Here is a 14,533-nt window from a genome sequence, read left to right on the forward strand (position 1 = left end):
AAAATTATGACTAAAAAGATTCAAATAGCCATCATCCTATTATGATTTTTTTACAGAGTAGAAAGTGATCATATTCATTAACCTGTATCTTTTTCATTTCCATAGGAAAATCTAAAAAGTTTTATCTCCTGATGAACCATGAAGATTCTTTTTAAGCATGAAACATATCATCTTTAGGTAAGGAAACGTTTTCCATTGTTTATCCATCTGTTGAAGAGATAGCATTTCAATTAGAGAAAAGAAGTAACATATACTTAAGCTTTGCTTATCCTAACTGATGCCAAACATTATAAAGAGGAGAGGAAGCAAGCTTTTTTAAATTAAATAAAGTAGCTGGAAAACTTTGATTTAAAAAGATCAATTTCCCGGAAAAAAAGGAGACCCTTTTTTTGCACTTTCTCACAGATTGACATGATAATAGAATTCCCATCATTCCAGCTTTCCTAACTATTTAGAGATAAAGTTAAAATTATATTTAGAACAATCAGAAACTAGAGATTTTTCAGACAAGTAGAATATCCCTAAACATAAATGTAAACGTATATGGAAATAAAAAGTAGACTATTTTGATAAATTTGAAAGACTGGTCACTGTTTTAAAAGCAGGCCAATGAATTAAAGGCAATTAAACTTTGAGAGAGAAACTTAAATTCTGGGAAAGACTCAAAATATTGCTTTGTAGGGTCATAACATAAATATAAACAATTACTTTAAATCAGGCAAGAACTTGTCCTTTGTGTGTGACCTCTTCTCCTCGTTTTTGCTTGTGTTATACTGATAGTGTCAGAGAAAAAAAGACAGACTAACTTTTTGGGCATAATAGAATATTAGCAGCTCATTCTATTTTGGGAAGAAATTCTATTAGTGCAGTTTACTTGTATGAACAGTATAAATTACATATATGAACATCAGATGTTTTAAGGTAGATAAACTAAAAATGCAATTAAAATGTCTAAACATTTAGAGATGCTTCAAAGTATTTTATGGGTTAAAAGAATAAAAGAAGTAGTTACTGAGATTATATATAGAATTTGTTGTAAGATCTGCAATCTGTACATTCTAGCTTTGCCACCAATACCACATTTGGAAAAAGAAATAGATTGCAATGTTTGACGTCTATTAACATATATTCTCAAGAATAAACAAGATTTCTCCTAATTTTAAATAGGTTAACATAGTTACATGTGAATATTTAAAAAATCACAGTATAGAGATTTAGGATTTTAAGAAATACACGTAAAAAAATTCATGTGAAAAAACAGAACCTAAAAACTTTGGGAGAAAAATACTAAATTTTTGGCATGAATTTGAAGAATTTATTTCTAGAATATATTCGTTTCTTCCTTAGGAAGAAACTCGTGTTAATATTAAGTATATAGGTTACTTAAATTACTTAATTAGGATATACTAAACTGCTAAGTTATTTTTAAAAGAAGAATTATATAACCTGAAAAAAAAACAAAATTACTTCTATTGTAATATTTAAATGCATCTTTCAAATGTACCAATTTTCAAATCTCATATTTTAAAGGACAAAAGAAAAGAAAAAATGACTAATCTCCTAATGGAAAATATGACCTCATAGCACTGAGAAGAGAGTTGTAAGCATGTAATACATATAAGAGGAGATAAGTTTCATTTCTGACTTGATTTTGAGTCTTTCTTATGAATCATATATTTTAACATCAGGAGAATAATATATAAAATATGTGTTAAATTCTTATGGTCTGGCAGCTATTAAAAACAGGAGAAAAAAATGCAACTTCTTCTAGCTAAATTCTAACTAAAGTGTTAAGTGAAAATTAGAAAAATACAGAAGCTAAAATAGAATAGTGAACTAAACTTCAAAATATCTATGTATGTATAATTTTTTATGTCTCGGTATGTAGCATTTATCTCAGTTGTTAATGAAACGACATAGTGTAACATGAGTGAAAAAAATAAATGGAGAAGTATTTTCTCATTGCAGTTTACTAGACCAAAACCTTTACTAATAAGCTAAATGTAACATGAAGAGACACGTTTAAACTAAAATATTGTAGAATAGTTTTGCTGAGGACCTATCTTAACAACAAGGCTTTGGGTTTTTGTTTATGTATTAGGATTTCTGAGTTTTGTGATTCGAAATTCATGATAGATTTTTGAATGCCCTTTTAAATGGCAAAATGTTTCAGTGAAAATATCAGATATTGTGTACATTTTACTTTATATTTGAGTATGAGGAAAATGGCAGATACTTTAGGGGAATTCTAGTTGTTGTTTTACTGCACGCATCAAATACCAAGCAATTATTTTGTCTGTCAGTCGGTTACAGGTCTGAGTAAGTTCCTTTGTGTTAACTACAGCTTAGGCATTTAATTAATATTGATAATACAGTGATCTCTAGATGTGATTGTCATTTTTTTTCTGAAATTATGGGCAATATACTTAAAAGAAATGTATTTTAAACCTCATTTCTAATTAAAATGGAAAGACTTTAAAGGAGTTTTTTCATGAGTAAAAGATTTGCTGTACAGTTTTCTGAAAGAATGAAATCTTCGTTTATTTTTCAAATTTTTTATTAAAATGTTCCTTTCCCTGTTGTTTGCTGATATTTAAAGTCAGAAAGAAATAAATTATGCTATATCTGATTACTATACAGAAAAGGGAAAGCAAAGTATGTTGGCATATAAGGTTTTCCCTTAAAAAAATTACCTTGAAATTTAAAAGATATATTGCCCATAACTAATTTGTCTAATTAGGACTTATTTAGACTCGCATGAATTTTCTTAGTCAAATATTTGAGGAAATTCGTCTTTATAAAATAGAGAGGTAGAACATTATGGTCAGTTATAGGCTAGTCTTTTCTTGTTGCTTCCCAGAACTTAGGAAGCAGGTTTTAAACTAATAAAGTTGAGTACCAAAACCTCTAGGCTATAATAATTTAGAAAAATGCCAGAAAGTTATAGCGAAGGGGAAGATTGAAGTTAAGTGTCCCCTTGATTGACAAAACATTTGGCACTGTGAGGAGAGCTCTGGAGATAACAAAAAGTTCTCTGTCAGGGATGATTTTTCTGGGCAGTTGGCGTTGTTTGTGTGATAAAAGAAGGCGCTGAGATAGTATAACTGTAGCGGCTTGACAAAACTTCCAAAGTTAGTTTCAGATTGTGAAGGTAAAAGTAGGTGCAACAACTGGCAGTTGGGATGGGCAGGAGAGCAGGGTTCGTCAGTCCCGGCGCCACGACAGGGTTAACCATGGCGCCGCCCGGTGCACTCTGGGAGTTGTAGGCCGCAGGCATTGTGGGAGTTGTCGTAAAAGTTCGCTTTTTCGCTGTGATGGCCGCCGCCAAGGCAGGAGTTTGGAGTTTCTGCTGTTCCGGACGGCTTGGGGGGCTCTCTGTATCGTTAGAGGGCCCCCAGCAGCCCCCAGGTTGCCAAGGGCCTGTCAGTTGTGTGTTTGGGAGGTGGGAGAGCGGCCTGACGGGTTAATTTGGTGGCCTGTTGTCGTTAGATTGGCCAGGGGGGCCTCTGGCGGCTACCGTCTCTGTGAGGGGGGCCCCAACCTGTAGGGACCCTGGCCGTTTGGCCTTCTGCCTTTGAAGTTTCGCTGTGGCTAGCGCCTGAGAGTTTGAGAGTCCGCTTTATTTTGTTGTGCTTTGTTCCCTGCGCCCCTCCCCCCTCTCTTACAGCGTTCCACTCAGTCCTTGTACTCGTTGATGCTTAAGACCCTGTTTGAGGTTAGGTTGGGCTCGTTTTCGTGGGTCTGGTGGGATTTATGCACGAGCTGGGATTTTGGAAAGGGTGGACAGCGGTAGCTTGGGTGTTGTCTCTTTTGTTTTAGGTGTAAGAAGTTGCATGAGTTGTGAGTCTGTCGTTGGTGAGTGTGCGATTCACTTTCTCTTGCTTTTGGTGAACTTTGCCCTTGTTGGCTAATGTTGCGAGGCAGTGGCCGGCCGTTCCTGCTTGTGAAATGGTTTTCTGTTAGCCTGAATATGTTGTTAAATCTTTGAAAACTTCAGAGGAGTGTTTTGCAGTTGTTTGTAGTAAGGAATTGTGTGCAAAAATGGATATAAAGCAAATGCCAATATCACAAGTTCCTTTAGTTTTAGGAAGCAAGCCCCTGTGGCTTCTCTGGTGCTCTGAAGTTGTTTGGAAAGTTTTATGGGAATCAGATTTACTTTTCCTTGTGTTAATATTACTCTTGGCTCATAAGATTCCTCTGCATATTGGGACAGTTTGACCTTTGTTATTGGGTGTTTTCTCAGTATCAGGCGAAAGGAGACACTGTGCATTGCCGTTTAACTGCACCTGTTAACATCTCAGGATAACACCAGATTGCTAAGCAGGTCATCATCTGCCTTACCTACTGTGCAAACTTGGACCTCACTATTTCTGGTGTCTAGGAAGGTCTTTCAAGTTTGGTGAAGTACGTGATTTCCAATAATGTACAGTAGATGCTTTGGAAGTCAGGTATCAGTTTTTAGATTGGAGGGGCAGGCCACATTACAGAAATTATTTATAGAGAAAGTAAAAAAGTATGTTCCATTTTTTTTCTTGGTATAATTGAAAGCATCTGAAACCTGTTTCTGTGTCATTCCATATGAATTCCACTTCATATATAATTGAAAAGCCCTTTGATGTTTTGTGATGAAGTGGATTATAATTTTGCTCTTGTCTGAGTTTGCTTAATGCTTGACGAGGTGAGAGATACTAATGGTAGAAAAAGGAGGAGCAAAGCTAGATGGGTTTGTATGTGTGTTTCTTTTGAAGCATGATTTCAGGTTTAAATTGGTAGATTGATATTGTTGGCTTGCTAATCACGTAACTTCAGTTCTGCTGCTGATGTAATGTGTATTTTGTAATCCATAAAGCCCTTTCTTTTCCTCTGACCTCACCCCAGTGTGTCTCAGAATATTAGCCAACTTTCCATTTGCAAAGAGATTGAGACACTTATTTTTAAATGATCTATATTGTCCATATTGGTTATGTTTTGGTGATTTAACAGAAAAATGAGTGAGTGAATTTTGTATCTTAGGAAAACTGGATAGCTGGAAGTTATAGATTTGTAGAATCATTCAGAATTAGTCAAAACCAAGCACAATTTTCTTTGAAAAATGATACATAAGTTTTAAACTGCCAAGTTACCTCTGACTTGAGTTAAGCAGAACAAACATTTCATAAGAAGTTGTGTGTGTAAGTTTAGAGATAAACTTAGGGCATTTGCAAAGAACCCTTGTTCTTGGGACATTTAGACACATTTCTTCACTAAATGGGGAGAGTTTATACCCAAGAATTCTAACATTTGGCCTCTGAGTTCTTTATTTTGTACCCTGATTTCCATCTCTACTACTCTAGTTCTGCTGCTGGTGTAAAATGTGTTTTGTAATACATAAGTCAACAGTAGTTTCAGAGAAAAATATATCAAAATCCACTGCCTAGTGGGGAAGATAATCCCTAAGGTTTTGTATTGTGTAGATGTGTCACAAGCTGTCCTTTTGAAATTTAATTTTGCATGGGTTTGATGAAACTTCTCTCAATGAGACATAAGCCAAAGGGTAACTTTCCTGACTTAGGCATTATTAGTGAAAGCCTCTGTTTCTGGTGTTCATTCAAAAAAGAGACACAAACTTTGTTTCAGGTTCAGGCATACTCTGTTTTATTGTGCTTTACTTTGTTGCACTTTGCAGCTTTTGCATGTTGTTTGTTTTTGCAGATTGAAGGTTTGTGACATCAGTACCATTTTTCCAATACCATTTGCTTACTTTGTGTCTTTGTGTCTCATATTTGTAATTCTCACACTGTTTCACACTTTTTCATTATTTTTATATTTGTTGTGATCAGTGATCTTTGATGTTACTGCTGTGACTTGCTGAAGTTTCACATGAGGGGTAGCATTTTTTTAGCAATTGAAAAAAAATTTTTATTTTCTTTTTTGGCCACGCCTTGTGGCATGCAGCATCTTGATTCCCAGGCCAGGGATTGAACCTGCGCCCCCTACAGTGGAAGCATGGAGTCTTAACCACTGGCCCACCAGGGAAGTCCCAATTAAACATTTTTTAGTTATAGGTGAGTACATCGTTTTTTAAGGCATAATGCTATTGCACACTTAACAGACTACACCATAGTGTAAACATTACTTTTATATGCCCTGAGAAACCGCCAAATTTGCATCACTTGCTTTATTGAGATATTTGTTTTATCATGGTGTCCTGGAGCTGAACCTGCAATATCTCTGACCTATGCGGCAATAGAATTTGGGAGATAACAAAAAATTGTTTTCATTAGATGGTAGCCAAAATTTGGAAACACTTTAGGGGGGAGGAGTAGGAATATCTATTTGAGGCTTTTACTTAAGTCCTTTCTAATTCCATTTCCCTGTATTTAATTGTTCACTTTGCTGAAAGCAAGCATGTCTTATTAATGTGTTTCTGTATCTGTGAACATTGGTGAGTGGTAAAACTGCATATACAAGACAACAAATCACCCGTTCATAATCTGGCCCTTGTTTTTTGTTTACATTGTCTGAGGAGGAGGAATTATTGATTGCACTTTGTGCGCTTGTCTGTGTATTTTGTCTTCTTCAGTTTCATACGTTTGTTTTTAGATTGCAGTACCCTTAACCATGGGCTTCCCAGGTGGCTCAATGGTAGAGAATTTGCCTGCTAGTGTAGGAGATCCAGGAGACGCAAGTTTGACCCCTGGGTGGAGAAGATCCCCTGGAGGAAGAAATGCCAACCCACTCCAGTATTCTTGCCTGAAATGTCCATGGACAGAGGAGCCTGGTGGGCTACAGTCCATGGGGTCACAGAGTCAGACACGACTGAGTGACTGAGCACAGCACAGTACTCCAGTGCACAGAGTGTATTGCCACCCCTCACCTCCGCCTTTCTGGGAGAAAGAAGAAAAGTATTTAAATTTTTTCCATGCTTGTCAGTTTTATTTTCTGATTTTTTCTACATACATTTGTTGGATAACATACATTATTTTTGCTTGCTGGGCCTCATTTTTTGAAGTTAGAGAATTAGTCATATGCTTTTTATGGGAAACCACAGCAAACCAACAGTTATTTCAAAATACTATGTCTAAAGTAAAAGACATTAATTCATTTCCATCTGAAAGAAAGCAAGATCATTAGCATATATCCTGCCACTTAAAGGATTCCAGCTGTATCTTAAAGGTTCAGAACACCCTTAAGAGATCATTTTGCTGTGTTCTCTCCCTTCCTTATTTTTGTTTGACTTTCTTAGTGTGCCTTTGTGGTTCTAGAACTTAAATGACATTTTTGTTTAATTTGGAATTTGTTTCTCCAAGTTAATGTGCTTCAACTTTTAAAACCGTTATTTTAAATCTGAAATATTTGTGATAAGGACATTTTCTTAATAAAGGATTCTTGTTATGTTACAGTTTTATAGTTAAAATGCTATGCATATTATATTTCTGTGTGCTAGGGAATATTATATTTCTATGTGGTAGGGAATAATGAGTTAATAATTACCTTAAACCTTAGCACAAAGTGCCAGAATTTGTCATCTAAAAAAATCCAGGGTATATAGCTTAGTTTGCTTTTCTGTTATTAGCAGTCTTTGGTTAATGAAGAGATGAGTGACTTGTCATTTTCAGACAAGTTTCACTTGAAGACAATATTACTTCTTGCCCGACACTCTCATGAAATACATATTTTTGAAAAGTTTTATTAAGAAAATATTAGAAGTCCTTAAATTCACATGATAGAAAAAAACAGTTCTGTGTGTGTTTACTAACCCCCCAAAAAATTATTTGTAAAGTGCTTTTGTAGCTTATTTTTTTAAAACTCTCTAATTTATGTTTCTGGGTTTTAAATTGTTTTTAAAGAAGTCTTTTTGAGGGAGTGAGGACCCTATTGTCATTGAAGTTGTTTTAAAACAGTGGCCAACTTTTTCCGTTTTATTTTAGTGTTAACCAAAGGTGTAGAGTATGTGCAGTTTATGATGAGAAATAAAAGGCCCATTGTATTAGAAAGTCAAAATGTAGACATCAGTAATTTTAAACTTTTTGTGCCACTCGTTATAATTGTGTCATATAATTTGAATTTTTAATATTATGAGGTTAATTTAAAGATGTCTATGAAATGGTTTATTCTTTGATAAGATCCTGTAATATATATCATTAGTTTTTTGAGATACATAGTGTTAAGTAATTTTCTTATCCTAATAAAAGATTTTTAGAAGGAAACTTAACAGTGATGTAAATGAAACTGTCTTATATTCTTTTACCTGAGGAGAAAAACTTGTAGAAAACATAATTTTTGTAAATGAAACATTTTGAGATATGTAATATAAAAAGTTTTTATAAATCAATTGGAAAAGATAGAAGGACTAAGCCATGGTTTGATAATTCACAAAAGGAAAAAATCAGTTAATAATGTGGCAGACTCTCTTTTCCAAAGTTGGCCACAACAGTATCTCCCAGCTCACGTGTTCTGCAACATAATATTAGAGTGTGATCAGAAGGTGGCATCTCTCTACTTCCTTAAATTTGGGCAAGGCTTTTGAGTTCTTAGACCAAGAGACTATGATAGAGGTGCTGTGCTTAATTGCTCAGTTGTGTCCGACTCTGTGACCCCTTGGAGTATAGCCCACCAGGCTCCTCTGTCCATGGGGATTCTCCAGGCAAGAATACTGGAGTGGGTTGCCATGCCCTCCTCCAATGGAACTTCCCAACCTGGGGATCAAACCCAGGTCTCCCTCATTGCAGGTGGATTCTTTACTGTCTGAGTCACCAGGGAAACCCATGGTAGAGGTGATGATGTACATTTCCAGATGTTGCTGTTAACTTGCCTGACAGCTTCTGCTTCCTGCCTCTTGGAAGCCAGCCACTAAATAAAAAATGCAACTCCCTGAAATTTCTATGTTATAAGAAGCCCAAGATCATGAAAAGAGGCCCTGGAAGATCAGACAGCAAGTAGAGAGGTCAGGGAGCACCAAGGAACCAGAAGTGCAGTGTAAGTGAAGAAGCCATTTTGGAAGTGGATTCTCTAGCCCCAGCTGCCTTGGCTATTGCTGTGTAAATCAGGGGAACCACCCAGTGGTGCCTCTCCCAGTTTTTGACCCCCCAAATATTGACCAAAATAAAATGATTTATTTTCAGCTTGTGAGGTTTTGAGTGCTTCATTATTCAACAACAGATCACTGGGAAAAAGTCCTGAGAAAAAAGATTCGTTAATTTATAATAGATGGCAGTATTGGAGAATATATGTTCATGTCTATGTCCAACAAGGAACTAGTACCTACAGTATGATAAGAAATACTTAGATCATCAAAAAAAACAAGTTACCAATAGAAAAATGCACCAAGGTTATAATCATGCTCACAAAACAAAGATATGCCCAAACTCATTAGTAATCAGAGGGGTTCATATGAAAGCAACAGTATAATCTCTCTCTACTTAGTAGACTAACAAGCAGAAGGATGGGTAATGTCAGGTGTTAATGGGGATGAGGGGATACATACACTGGTGCTGAGAGTATAAAGTGGCAGAACCATTCTGGAGAGCAATCTGGTGGAATTTAGTTAAATGAATATAGATATTATTAATAAATTGTTTCCAGGTATGTGTCCTCAAGAAGTCTTAAACAGGTCTCCAAAGAAACAAAAACAAGGGTATTGATCTCATTTTTTGTTTTTGTTTTTTGGCAGTAGTTTAGAGTGAATCTGGGATTTTTTTTTTTAATTTATTTATTGGCTGTGCAGAATCTTAGTTGCAACATACGGGATCTATAGTTGTGGCATGTGAACTCTTGGTGTGGCATGTGGGATCTAGTTCCCTGACCAGGGATTGAACCCGGCCTTGCTGCATTGGCAGCACAGTCTTAGACACTGCACTACCAGGAAAGTCGGAACCTAGGATTCTTAATCCCTTTGGAGAGGTGGGGGAATAGGTAAAATATGGTGGAAACACATGTATAGTACTACATATACTATGAAGCAAAGGACTACATATACCGACCACATATGCACATATTTTAAAAAATGCATTGTTTAGTGAAAGTAGTCATGAAATCTATAATATAATACCATTTGTATACATTTAAAATACATGGACACAAAGATGTTTTAAAGAAAATACTCAAAAAACATGTCAAATATAGGATGGTTTCCTAAGGACAAGAAGAAGGTTGCCCATAGAGCAAAAAGTAGAACAGGAGCAGGAAATGAGGTAAAAAGATACTAAATTAAAAGAACAGTGATGTTGCCGTGCCATAAACCAAGGCATGTGATCAAACTTTCTGTGGCTAAGATCCAACGATAAATCTTCCCAAGAAGAGAAAATCGTATCTGGGAGAAAAAAAGTTTAAATGAGATAAGTACTTAGAAAAGTGTGGTCAGACAAGGATTCTCATATTCTGTTAGATATACAAACTGGTATGACCTTCTTAAAGGACAGTGTTTACCAAGAACCTTAAAAATGCTCATCATAGCAACAGTAATTGTAAATTGAAGTTAAGAAACAAAAACCATGTCAGTAGCACCAGTAAACATGAAATACTGAAGGATATATTTAGCAAAGTATGTTTGAGACCTGTATTCTGAAATTGCTGAGAGAAACAAGGATACCCAAATAAGGAGAAAGATATCATGTTCAAGAATCAGAAGACAATATTGTTAAGATTTCACCTCTTCTCAAATTGGTGTATTGATCTATCTGTATTTCAACAGGCTAAAATTTATATGCAAATGCAAAGGCTCTAGAGTAGTCAAGAACAATGGGAATTACACTGTCTGATTTTAAGACTATTTTTAAAAAAATTTTTAGCTGTGCTGCATGACTTGCAGAATCTTAGTTCCCTGACCAGGGATTTCAAGTGCCAAGTCCTAAGCACTGGACTACCAGAGAATTCTCAAGACTTTAAAACTGCAGGACCCTACATGTAATTTTAACAAAACAAGAAATCAATGAGACAAAGCAAAATGGAGGTATGCACGTGATGTAACATCTAGTGCCTTTCAAAAAAGTGCCAGAGTAAATCAATAGGCAAAAATAGTCTTTTCAGCAAATGATGCTGGAACAGTTGGGGATCCATATGCAAAATGATGAGTCTTATTCCTAGCCTCCTGATATACACAAAGGTTAACTTCAAAATCTAAACATAAGAGAGAAAACTAAAACGAGATAAATCTCTGTGATCTTGGGTAATGTAAAGACCCTGAGAGATGGGATGGGGAGGGAGGTGGGAGAGGGGTTCAGGATGGAGAACACATGTACACCCATGGCTAAATTTTTAATAATTAAAAAATAATAAAAAATGATAAATTGTATTTCATCAAAATTAAAAACTTCATCAAAATACACTAAAACCAAAAAAAAAAAAAAAACCACCCAAAAAGTTAAGCTAAAGATTGGAAAAAAATATTTGCAACTTATCTCAATAATTGCATTTCTAAGAATTTAACATTTGGAGATGTGTATAAGAACATGCTAGTGCTTGTTTCAGCTTTATTTATATTAATTGCTAAATACCTGAAACAACCTAAATACCCAAGAATAAAAAATTGTTTAAGTAAGTAAGGAAGTGTTAGTTGTTCAGTCATGCCTGACTCTGCGACCACATGGACTCCAGCCCACCAATCTCCTGTGTCATGATCTTCCACGCAAGGATACTGGAGTGGGTTGTCTTTTCCTTCTGCAGGGGTTCTTCCCAACCCAGGTATCGAACCCAGGTCTCCTGTACTGCAGGCAGATTCTTTACTGACTGAGCTACAAGGGAAGCCCCAGATGTTTAGAATCTATGATATATCTATACTTGGAATCTGTCAAGCCATTAAAAATTACATAGAAAATATGACATAGAAAGATATTTACTATGTTAAGTACAAAAGCAGGTTACAATGTAGTATGGACTCTAGTTTTTTGCTTTTATGTTTATTTTGAAACTAGGTTAACAGAATTTGTTGTTCACTATCATTGATAAATGAGGGGCAAGTGGGATTTTTTGTGATATTGTGTCAGTGAGATCTGAAAATCTGGCTACCTCCATATGTGTGTTTTCATCTCATTAGAAATAGAAGAGATTAAAAATTTAGAGCAACAATCTTTAGCTCCAAGGTAAACCAAGTTCACCGTTTCCTTTTACTATTAAACAGGGATTATACTCACTGTAAAAGGTATTGACTAATGTTCACTAATTCCCCAACTGAACCTCTTAGGTTTGACTTATTAAAAATCTCCCTAAGTTAGATTAAGAGGACACTTGTATCTCAAATCAGGTGAGAGTTGAAATGAGATTTCAACAAGGGCAAAGTTATAACTAAGCGTGGATCCTTAGTACATTCCCTGGGATATGGAAAGGGTCAGAATATCTCATCCCATTTTACCTGTGTGTCAAATTTACCATCTGCTAGTTGAGCAGCCCCAGATCAGGAGTTCAGGATCACTTAAACTATTGAATACTTCCACTTTGAGAAGGTAAAACAGATCATCTGATAGTGTTTGAATTGATATTAAATAGGGAATAAAGAACCTATAGACTTCTTTGTTTAGTCTCTATCTTGGTGTCCCAAAGTTTTCATTTCATGATGAAAAGAATGAATTGATTAGCTCTGAGTTCTCCAACTTTGCACCTCTAACTTTGACCAACCCTAAAACATCAAGGAATATCAAAACAGAATAAATAACTATTAAAATAATTTATATATATTTTCAGTATCAGTTAACTTTTTAAAAGTGAAGTAGAAAAGTGTTAGTGTTCAACATTTTAAACCATATTTTCTATATACTTGGAAACCACAGTCAAAAATTACAATTTTGTCCAAAAATTATTTTTGTTGTTTTTTATGAATAATATATATTCTTAGTTTTGGAAATCATCTTTTTCACATTTCCATTTAAATTATTAAAATATTTCATTCATGAAGTGATGATGGAGCAGTATTTCAGGAACTTGTGAAAATATTAAAATTGAGCCCTTTGGTCTCTACAGATTCAAACCAAAAAGAGACCTTTGTTACGAAACTTAGAAAAAGAGTGAGTATTCATTCATATCTTCATTAAACACACATACATATATAGGCAGATATTATAAGGTGCTGAATGTCATTACCAGGTGATGCTGAAGGAAAAAAAAGGCTAAGCGACAGTGTATGGATTTGAATAGAAAACAGGGCCCTAGGAAGTACTCATGTTTTGCAAAAAAGTTTCTCCCCCAAAAACTACATTTCCAAAGTTTTATTTTTAGACAGTTGATGTCAAAGAGCTATTGTCAATTGCATCCACATTTTTCTTTCCCTCTGAATTTCATTTAATTCAGATAATGCTGTAACCAAGAGCATTGTTTTACTTTGTGTCAAGCTATAAAGATCACTTCCTTTTTTAAAAAAACAAAACATTTATTTCTTTATTTGGCTGGCCAGGTCTTAGTTGCAGCCCATGGAATCTTTTAGCTGTGGCATGCCAACTCTTAGTTACTTCATGTGGGGTCTAATTCCCTGACCAAAGGTTGAACCCAGGCCCCCTGTATTGGGAACATGGGGTCTTACACACTGGAGAATCAGGGAATTCTCAAGACAACTTGCTTTGTGCTCCAAAAAGAGCTATTTCACCATTAGGATTATTACACTTTTTTCCTCCCTTCTGGTATTCAGAAAGTGGAATGTTGCCTAAATTGACTTGATTTACACACGTTTCTGATGATTTCTTTATTTGTGATGAATCTAGCTGCTGACTTTACATCTGTTTTTAGCTACTCACTTCTAGTAGTTCTTTGTAAAGTTAGCTAAATACCCATTTTTGAAGATGACAGGCTTTTACCCCATGTAATCCTAACTTTTGTTTTGCTTTTCCTGTTCATCAAGGTGTTCTCAACTTGATAAATCTTTCATATATGTATGTTTGAAACTTTCAGAGATAAAAAAAGGTATATGGTGTGTGAGTCAGTGGTATTATAGTTTTAAAAAGTTTCGTCACCAAGTGCAAGTTTGTGTGCCTAGTTTCAGAGTTTGGAGTAGAGAAAGGCTTATTTCAAGGGGCATACAAGGAAGATGGGTGCTTTTGCTCAAAAAGCTTGAACTCCCTAATGTTTTCTGGAGAGAAGTCTTACAGGCAAAATTGGGGTTGGTGGCTGCAGGGTGTGTGTGACTTTCCTCTGATTTTCTGGTGGTGAGATAACAGAGTGGTGCTCCGGCATTGTGCTCAGCCTGAACTTACCATCATCCTTGTGTTTCAGCAGGAACTTCCAGATTTATAACCAGGCAGTCAGAAGTACGCTTACAACCTGGATTTGCATGTGGTGCCTGAAGTGGGGACAGTCTTGCGTGACTAAACCTGTGGGATCTGATGCTATCTCCAGTAGTGTCAAGACTGAGTTAATTTAATTGTTCATTGGTGTTGGAAAACACATTTGGAAATGAACTAAATAAACTTGCTTTTGATTTACTATGGCCCATTCTTGAAATCTTTTCTGCACAAAGCCACAGATCCTCTCTTGGTGGCCAACCCCAGGAACTCCTCTAAGACCTGGGACGTGAACATCCTCTTGTGCCCAGTTTTCCTACAACAGAACCATAAGCTTTCTAGAAGAAAAC

At 35.7% G+C, this 14,533-nt stretch overlaps 1 long non-coding RNA gene across 5 annotated transcripts; it reads left to right on the plus strand.

Annotated features, from left to right (window-relative positions):
• The first annotated feature begins 3,295 nt into the window (after positions 1–3,295).
• Positions 3,296–14,389, plus strand: LOC120876902. Of its 5 annotated transcripts, none has more exons than XR_005724242.1 (4): positions 3,296–3,408; positions 3,820–3,855; positions 5,935–6,044; positions 14,176–14,389. It is a non-coding gene; the product is annotated as an uncharacterized LOC120876902 (long non-coding RNA). The 5 variants fall into 5 exon arrangements; XR_005724240.1 differs by having other exon boundaries at positions 14,179–14,389; XR_005724243.1 differs by lacking the exon at positions 3,820–3,855 and having other exon boundaries at positions 14,179–14,389.
• Positions 14,390–14,533: the final 144 nt, after the last annotated feature.

This window comes from Oryx dammah, unplaced genomic scaffold (genome assembly GCF_014754425.2).
Source record: "Oryx dammah isolate SB20612 unplaced genomic scaffold, SCBI_Odam_1.1 HiC_scaffold_17, whole genome shotgun sequence".
Classification (NCBI taxonomy): Eukaryota; Metazoa; Chordata; class Mammalia; order Artiodactyla; family Bovidae; genus Oryx; species Oryx dammah.